We start from the raw sequence: 10,150 nt of genomic DNA, 5'->3' as shown, positions 1-10,150 counted from the left end.
CTTTTTTCTGGCAGGATATTTATTTTCTCCAGCTGTGCTAGCTTGAAACTATAATTGCAAAGCTCATCTTCCAGTGTCTTCCAGTACCTGCATTCCATAACTATCAATCCTATTGAGGATGACATGGGAAACCAAGGGTTTGCTGTTCTCATAAACACCCCAGAATGTCTGATAGATACATAGCACTCTGGAAAATTTCCTGATAGCCTGTAATCTTCAAGAATCCCATAACAAAAATAATTCATGTAACCAGAAACAAGAAGGAAAGATGCATGTTATCTGAATATAATTTCAGTGTCCTCTGACCTAATTGCTTGAAATAAACCTGATGGGGTATAAGGACTATAGAGTTTTCTCACTGTCCAGGAAACACAGTCCTGCTTTCCTGGGCTTTGCATGTTAATTCTGTGCAGTATCACAGATAGTACTCAGACACTTCTTGCTGTGTGGGTAGGACTAATGCAAGATGGTGCTGATGCAAATATAGCTTGCTTGCTGAAAGCGAGTTGGAAAATTGTTTCACATGTTCACTAAGCTATACCCCGTGAGGCACATTTCAAAATGCATTCAGAAGTGGATGTTATTTCTGTGCATCAAGAACATAAATTACAATCCAGGTTTCATAGAGACAGCAAAAGATGTACCTACCAGAACGGAGAGAGCATAGGTTAAAGACAAACAATTGAATTTCCCAGTTTAATGAGTGATCACAGACCACCTGAGCCACTGCATCTCACCATGAACAGGTCCCTCCCCTCTGGCAAATGTGAAGTAAAACACTGAGCAGAACTGATTTGAAAGCTGGCAGGAGTGACCATGTTCTCCCTGACACTGGCCCAGCTGATGTCCAGCAGTGTGTCCAACCAGGAGTCACATCCTTCTCTGCAAGCTGCACACTCACCATTTTTCTGGTTCAGGCTCAGAAAATCAGGTGCTGCCAGCACCCTCCAGCTTTGGGAGAGAAAGGAGCACCTGACACTGTGCACTGAGGGGCTGCCAGCCCCTGAGCTGTTGCTTTGTTGAGTGGATCTCCAAAGGTCTTTAAAGTTCCTTTGATCTGTAGTGATGCTGAATACAGAATCTTGTTGTGGATTTAATGGGATCCAGATAAGTTCAGCATTCCTGGAAACCAGTCTACTTAAATCTGTTGGCATTAAATATACTCAAGATTTTTTTTTTTTTTGGTAATAATTACCTAAGGTGTTGAGTCAGCATTTTAATGTCAGGGGTAATGGAAAGCAAAGCTTTGTCTGCAGTGAACCAGTCACCCTTTTCATGAAGTGATTAAGGCAAGAGATAATCACAGTCAGGGTACACTGTTCCTCAGTCACACATGCAGTGCTGGGTGCCTCAAGAGCTGTCATCACCTTTTCACTGGACAATGCAGGGATTTTTGTACTCCAAAGAAAGTTGTGTAACTGGGTGCACCTGTGCATTCAGAAATAACCTGGAGTATCAACAAGCCCAGATGCTGAAGAACACTCAAGTTTCAGGGCTTATTCCTTGACCTTTTGCATATTGCTGAGCATGGCTTAATTTTTGTATGAAAAAAAGTCTTATTTAATAATAGTCTACATTCACTTTTTGCAAGAGGCATGGCCAAGTACTGAGTAAACTCTGTGTCAAGGTTTGTGGTGAGTTCCATTCCATGCTCTCATTTTAACCATTGTGGCATCCCCATTTCCTGACCCTGTACCTCCTGTGCTATCTCCCAACATGATCTGCACTGGATATGATTTCATCTGCACTCATTAAAGACAGAAACCATCTCACTATGTATCTGAAAGATACTTCTGCATTAAAAACTACATTCTATCTTTCTGAGGTAATTTCTACTTGAGCTATATAAGTCTTGATTAATGTACATGTATATCTGATGTGAGAGTTGTGTCAAGTATTCTTCACTGTGGCCTTTTACAACATGGTTTGACTGCAAAATGTCTTTGAATATTCATATGAGTACTAGAAAGCCTATTAATGGCTACAGTTTGGGAACATTTTAAACCAAAGAGATGAAGGTCAGATTGGATGGGACTTTGAGTAATCTGGTCTAGAGGAAGGTGTCCCTGCCCATGTGCTAAAGGATCTTTAAGGTGACTTCCAACAGAAATAATTCAATACAGGATTTTTCCACACAGCTTTTACTCATGTATCAACCATTTTGTCACTGAATATAATCTTCTAGCTTTTTGACTGTAAGTGACCTACAATGAGAAAAAAACCTTAAGCTCCTTTTTTTTCAGTTTTTTTTTTTTTTTTTAATAAACATGACTTCTTGCCTTTATTCCTGTCTGCTGAATTTGGCAGAGGAGAAAAAGACACTGGAGTGCTGCAGACTTTGTGGAAATGGATGGTGGGCAGAGGAAGGAGACCCCAGTTGGTGTCCCAGAAAGAAGGGCTATGGGTCAAGCCTGGGTGCACTGAGGTGTAGGGCCTTGCTATGGGGACTGGACACTGAAGAGGAACAGGGTTGAACCTCCCACTCCTTCATTGCAGTTTGAAGGGAGAGAAAAAGTTTCTCTCTCTCTCTCTGTCTCTTGCTCTCCATCAAGGAAAGCCAAATGTAACAATTCTGATCTATATTTACCACAGAAAGAGTAAAAAAAACATTGTACGTTTTTTTTATCTTGAATTTGAACAAGAAGGACACAAATCTAAACCAAGTAAAATTCCCAGTAGCCATCTAGTACATTTCTCCCCAGCCAAGGTAACTCCAGCTGAAAGCAGGAGGTATGTATTCTGTCTCCCTAAGAAAAACTCAGGCTCTTAATATATTACCAATTAGGATTAGCATTACATATGGATTGTTTTAATGGTTTATTGACATGCTAGTGAATGGAGTACTTTGCTTTATTAGTATCATTTAAGCCTATATTAGAAAAGCCATTAGAGAATTTATTCCTAATAGCAATAATAATAACAATTTAGATTTTTGAAGGAAAGGCAAAACTAGTTATTTGTCAATTCCACAGTACAACCACAGAACAAGCAATGATCCTAAAAGCATATGAAATTGTGAGTTGATCACAGAACTGCTAGCAGAGTATCTCAAGAGTTTCTAAATGCCATTTTGTTCATAGGGGTAATTTAACCTTTATGTGACATCCCTAAAATAATCAATCATATCTGAATTACACAGAGCATTTTTTTTCTGATGTATGCCTTTCCATGAACTTACCCATCACAATTGTGCCCCAGCATTACCCTTTCACTAAACTGCAAGTAGTTTCCAATAAAAAAATTGTCTATGAGTGGTTATACTGTAACATACAAAAAACCTGAAGGCTATGAAAAGTATCCATTACATACAACAGTGATTGATAATGCAACATCCATTTTATGCTTTCCAGCTACATGAAAAGAATGCTTCTCCTGTGGCATTTAAAAACAAGACAACACAGGGAGGGGGTTTCCCTCTTTCTGTAACAGAAATAAGCATGAAAGGGACAAAATTTTGGCCCATCCTTTCAGGTGCCTGAAGAAAGCTGAAATAATGGGGCAGGTGGTGAGCCATTCAGGTGTCACTGGCAAAGCCATTCAGGTGAGACTGGCAAAAGGTGAGCATGTGCCACCAGGTCTTGGCATTACTGTTACCTGAAAAGCGAGTGAACAGCAGTTCCTAGGAGCAGGAGCCCTTCACAGCCCTTGCTTGCTCTGAGCCCAGGAGCCAGCAGCTCTCTCCTACCCACCTGCAGCACCTCTTTCACCAGCAGTTGAGGCACTATCCCTGCAGGCTCTCTCCTGCTTTCAGAGACAGAATACCCACTTGTCACAGCCCAGGCTGATCCCTCATCCAGGCTGAGCACAAAGTGCTTTTAAAAAGCCCCTGGGACTGCCCTGCCCAAAGCTTTGGGTCAGAGAGGAGCTTTTCAGAAGCAAAGTCACAAGGAGCACAAAGTCCCCAGTTTGGTGGCTGGGGTCCCAGGGCACAAGGGAATGGGAGGAGTGTGGGTTATGAGAGGCAGGGAAGACAGAGACATCTGGCTTTAGAACTGAAAGAGGAAGCTGGGGATCTGGGAGGTTTGTCCCTGGTGTGTTCAAAAACCAAGGTCTAGCTAAATGAAAACATTATATGAAAGAATGTATCAAATTCATATAAACTGCATTTTCATCTTGAAAATGCACTCAAGCAAGATATCAGGTGGCTGCTCTGGCTAAAGACATAATAATGTCCTCTTCCCTTGTGTGTGTGAAGTAGTCATATCATGAGTTTTTTCAAATGAAATCCCAGAAAACATTACACGATGATCTGGAGTTAGCTCACCTGTGCTGAATCAACATCACAGCTCAGAGAGGGGTGAAATCTTGAAAAAACTGTGAATCAAATTCTTTCCTGCAATACAAACTGTTTTATTATTTTTTTCCAGAGGAACTAGATATAAGAAAAGCAAGGACACAAGTTAACTCAATGGGAAGAAGTTTTTCTTACCAATACCAAAAAATTACAAAACATCAGTGCATTTAACAAATTTTCTATACAAAGAAGGTTGAGGAAAAGGAGGTAATTGCTTGAAATCTTCCCTTGGGCAGAATTGCATCTGAATAAATTATTTTAATAGCTCATGACACTAAGTCTTCCCTATTATAGGTAGTCACACCAATTTAAGTGGTGTAACCATTCTGGCTTTGGATTAATGGCACTTCTACTTCATCTTTGTTTTGTTTTGTTCCCAACCAATGCAAGTTAACTGACATAACTTCAGTTTAATTTGAAACAAAAGTGGTTTAGATAATTTTTAACTAAAACTGCTTAGAAGCTATCTGTATTCTATTCCCATGTGATCTGGAAGCCTCACATCAAAATTAAGATCTTCATATACAGGCTTGTACCAAAAATATACAAAGGTTTGAATTTCACCCCATCTATTTTTTCCCTGCTCATTAGTACCCAGACAAAGCCAAGGTCAGGCACTCACTTGCTTCCAGTGGTTCAGCAGTTCATACATCTGATAACACTGCAAGGCAAGGCAAGGTCCTTCTCTTGCCTCTGAGGTGATGTAGGAGAGGTTTTAAAGGTCAGTAAACAGATCAGCTAAAAATCAGACCAAGACACAGTAGGAAAAGAGAATGAAGCAAGATCAAGGTGTGTGATTGAAACCTGTTCTTGGAATGCAGGGTTGCCCTGTTTGGAGAATACTAAGCTCTCCTGCTTTCTCCAAAAAGCAAGATTTAATTCCCAGAAAGTGAAAAGTTATCACTCTTAATTTTGGTGAAAGGGCATTTTTGTAAAATCTCAAGGATGGTCTTAAAACCAGAAGGAAATACTGGAGGCATTTTAATGCATAAGAATTGTATCAGTTCTTAAGTAAAGTAAAATTACTTCCTTATATTGCTAAAAAATGTTTAATGTTAGATAACCATGGTATCTGTGGAAGTCATGGCATTCCCTGGAGAAACACACAAGTACTGTTAAATAAGTGGTCCTCACAACACCTGATGATGTAAGTAAATATAATTCTTTTTCTACACAGCTAGATGTGACCCTGTTCTCTGGATGATAACCCCAAAAAATTAAATTAAATTATTTCACTGTTGGCTCCAATGCCTCTGGAAGCCAGCAGACCAGTGTCTGTACTTAAAAGCATTAAGAAGATTAAGAAAGAAGTAATATCAAACTTTGGAACTGGAGTTCCCAGCTGTCAATCCTGACCTGAATTTCCCAGACTATTTGAAACACAAATGTAAAAGCTTGTCACCAAAAGTTAAACAGTATAAAGATGATTAATCTGAGCTGCTGACATGGGGTTGTAGGCCAGTGATGTCGTGTTTGTGGACTTTCAGTATTTCCTGGTAAGAATAGCTCCCAGGGCCAGAGAGAAGAGGGGGCAGGAAGCACTGTCTGCTGTTATTAAAATGGTCCACTGAGCTCATGCCTTTAAGGAGGCTCAGCCAAATAAAGAGTCAAACATTAACCTTTTTAGCTCAGAGAGGAAAGAAAAAAAAGTCCATGCACAATGAAAATCAGTACAGTGGTGAGCCATGCCCTCTCTGCAGCCCTGGTCCTGCCCAGGTGTTTGGTCCCCATCTCGTGCCAGATGTGGCTGCTCACAGTGGTGCTCACCATGGGGTGCATTTGTTCACACACTGGGGACACCAAGCCCTGGTTTCTTATTTGAGAAATACATATTAATTAATATAATCAGAGCCATTTAGCTTAGAAAAGACCTTTAAGTTCATCAGGTCCAACCATAATTCATTAATCTGCTGCCTAAGCAAGGTGAAGATTAAATCAATGACCTAAACATCTGCAGAAAGCACACAGAAATGAAAATAACTGCTGGTTAATCCTGTTTCCAGAACTGAACTTGACTTCCATGCAATTATTTAACAAAAATGGACATAAATTCACAAGTAAGATATTCCTCTTCTGTGTCTCCCTGAGGCAGTGATAAATCATGCCTCTTAAATAACAAGAGGGATTGTGGTTGGAGTCTTTGCCTGTAGAACCAGGTTAGTGCAAAATCCTGGGCTTTGCACTCATGAATTAAATAAGGAAACATCATACAAAGGAGAAAACTTCTGGCCTGTTTCATTAATGGCCATGTAAACAGCAAACACTTGCCATTTAAACTCTGGCAGGATGTTTTTTGCAAATGGCCAGTGAGAATTTTTTTTCAGAGTAAAGGTTTAAAAGACAGTAGGAAGCCAGTTCTTCCAGAACAAGTATTTCTATGAAGGAGCTTGAGTACAGTTCTCTTCAAACGTTCTCCAGGTCTCAGCAAGTCCTAAAAGACTTCAGTTCATACAGAAGCTGGTACTGCAACCTTGAGTACAGAGAAATGTTGAAGACATCTGTCAGAACCTCATGGTGATGTTAGAAGGAAGAAGTGGCTCCTAAAGAAAAAAGAGTGTGGGAGTTTCAGGATGGGATCAAATTAGACAATTTTCTCAAAAAAAGAGAAAAATCAGCTTGCCTATTGAAATTGCTCACAAGTGAAGAGCCTGGCCAGAGGGAAACAAAGATTGCTGGCCAGCTGGGGGGAATGAGGGTTGACTTCCCAGAGGGCATCCCTGAGGTTTGCTGGAGGCTGACCAAAATGTGCACTTTCTTTTTGGGAATAAGTATCCAGAACCAGCAGAGCCAGCACTGAGGTGCACAGACTAGAAGGTGTTGAAGAGCTAAGAATGAGGACTAGTTATTTGGGTTTAGCTGAGTTACATTCTTACATGGATTGTGATGGTAAAAGTGATGATGACAGTAGAATTTTCTCAAATGTAAAATTACTGCCTCAGAAATACAAAAGCTTTCTACTTTCAGAAAGACAGCAGAAATCAGTTGATGCAGGTAAGCAGCGAGATCAGTAATTGTCATATGATTACTGCCATTTGTGCAAAATTGCTAATGGTAGATGTCAGATGTAAGACAGGATGTAATTGGAGCAGATTGTAAACATAATTATAGCACACTTCTCAGACTACAATTCGAGTTTGGTTGTTTTTTTTTTTTTTTTGTTTTTTTTTTTGTTGCCAAGGAAGAAAAGGTTGAAAATGAAAAGGTGGTGCTGCAGACATTGTGAAAATGTGTGCTAGATGGGCACCATTTTTACTTCCAAAAGTCACTGATAATTCAGGTTCTACGTCTCATTGGCATCAATGCTCAAAGACTTAACATAACAAACTAGCTTCTACTTCAGCTGGGAAAACAAGTAAGAAAAAATTTACTCCCCTCAGAGTGTATTTTTTTCTATGCACACTTAATATTTAAGCCACAGAGATACTGAAATTCTTTGGATGTGCATCTGTTGCTCTGCACTAACAAAGAGTAACTTATCATTCTGATTATTAGCAAGAAAGCATGAAACTCTCCTAGGACTACTGAAAACATCAAAAACATTCAAAAGTGGAATGTTTTGAATTTTTAGAATGCACCATCACTTCAGATAGCAATCTTAATTATAACTTTGTGTGATAATAATCAAACTGAAATGGATTTAATCAATCTCAGGTAGTAGAAATTGGGCAAAATGGTCAATGGCTAAAACATCCTTTTATTTTTAATAGAAAAATAAGTAAGTTATTTTTATACATTAATTGAACATTAATCTGTTGTAATTTTAATGTTCTTTAGATAAGGTAAAGATGGTCAGCTCAGAGAGGCATATTAGATAACAGAATATTGCTTATATTAGTTTTACAGTGTGCCAACAGTTTTGTATGACATCTTAAAGCACCAGTCTGCCTTTCTGTTGCTAAAAAATATGATATAATGAATTAACTGGAGGCCAAGCTATTAAAAATTTTTAGTTCTTTTTTCATCCTGAATGTTTTCCTTAAAAACTTAACAGAAAAAAACCCCAGAAAAATGTAAAGTAATTTACTCCAGGAAATTTGCTCTCCTATACTCAACTTCACATTTATTTACTCCAGGAAATTTGCTCTCCTATACTCAACTTCACATTTCTACTTCAGTAGATTAAAAAATTCACTAAAAAGTTAAAAAGTTTTGTTGAAGAAAAGTGGATGACTTTTCCAAAATATTAAGCATCACTGATGTTTCAAACCTTGATGAGAGGGTGAGACACCAGCTGTGCACGTGTGTGTTTGGATCTTTTTCTGTATTACAGAATATTCTTACAGAATATCAGGACATTTCCTATCTCCAGATTCCAGTACCCTCAAATTCTCTGAACTTGTGAAATGTGTTATCAATTCCAACCTCAAACAGAGCAGTGGGGAGGATCTTTATTTTGTGTAAACAGGTTTTGCCAGACTGCAGGAGCCTAATAAACACATCTTATGTGGGACTAACTTTAAAACCAAAGTTAATTTAAACTGTGCCAAGGAAAGCTTTTTATTAGATTTTTGCTTTTAATAAAAAGAACGATGTATGAAAATCATTAAAATGCACAAAATACCATTGTAAAAAACACCGCAAATGTATAATAATCAAATAGTTCCTTTCAGAACAATGGAAATACAACACAGAGAGAGAGCTATCTAATATATTAAGGGAAAATATATCTCTCAAGGTTTCCTTTTCCTTCATTTTTCTGTGCAGTATCTCACATTTAGCCAAGAAAATTCCCTTTTATACATCTTAACTCAAACCCAGTTTCTTCAGCATGTGAGCTAATATGCCAAACTATGTGCAGAAAGAGCTCAGGCATGAATTCATGTTCCCTGCTGCCAGCTGTGCTATGAGGCCAGTAAGCTCTGGCACAGGGAGAGAAGGAGAAAGGAACTTTGTAGTTCCCCCACCACCAGAGCTCATCTGCAGTGGTGGGAAGGAAGAAAATGACTGAAGGTTATGAAGTTTCCTCTCAGCTGTCCAGGATTTGCTGCTCACTTTCCTGTATGCTGAGGGAGATCACTCTGTCCATGGTATTCATTTGGCTATCCTGGGATTCACTTTCATAAACCACAGTGAGTTAAGAGAGGGACATCTAAATTATTTCAAAGTATTAAGACAGAGAATCAAATGCCCAGGTATGCAGCAATTGACATCTGCCATGTGCCCCCCAGTAATTAAACAGATCTCAGGTGTCTAAACATCTTGGAGAAATGGAATATGGTGCTTGCTTAGGTGGCACAAAAGAGAATGAAAATCATGTGTGAGAAAGGCTGAGTGGCTTTCTTATGGCCTCCCTTCCCCTTCCTCTTCCTTTTCTCTTTGCCTCCCTTTCCCTTCCCTTCTCCATCTCTTCTCTCTCCCCTTCCACTTCCCCAGGACAAAAATTTGAAGATGTGACTGGATTTAAATTTTAAGCATGAAAAGAAATTAGAACCCAATCTGGAAATAATTATAGAACCCTTTGCATGCCATGTATGGGAAACTTGATTAATTTATCTTACTAATGAATTCTTTTGCTATTTACAGTCGACATTGGGGAGCCATCCAGACACATATGTGGTAGATACAGCAAAAGAATAATACATTTCATGATCTGTTTGTGAGACATGAGCAGACAGATGCAAATAGATGGAATGGAAGTGGAGAGGTGAAGGGGAACAAATAAATTGATTTCAACAGCAAAAAAAAGGAAAGTAGTACATCTTTGCAAAAGCAATGCCAGACAAGCATGTTCATCCCATGCCACAGCAGGATTATTTCCTACAGCATATTCATGATTGCTTTGTCTACTCTGGTTTTAATGTTTCAAATTATGGGGATTCCACCATTTCCTTTGAGAGCCTCCTCTGAAGTCTAATG

Source organism: Serinus canaria, chromosome 2, assembly GCF_022539315.1.
Source record: "Serinus canaria isolate serCan28SL12 chromosome 2, serCan2020, whole genome shotgun sequence".
NCBI lineage: Eukaryota > Metazoa > Chordata > Aves > Passeriformes > Fringillidae > Serinus > Serinus canaria.
The sequence above is the reverse complement of the archived record's forward strand: the minus strand, read 5'-3'. Positions refer to the sequence as shown.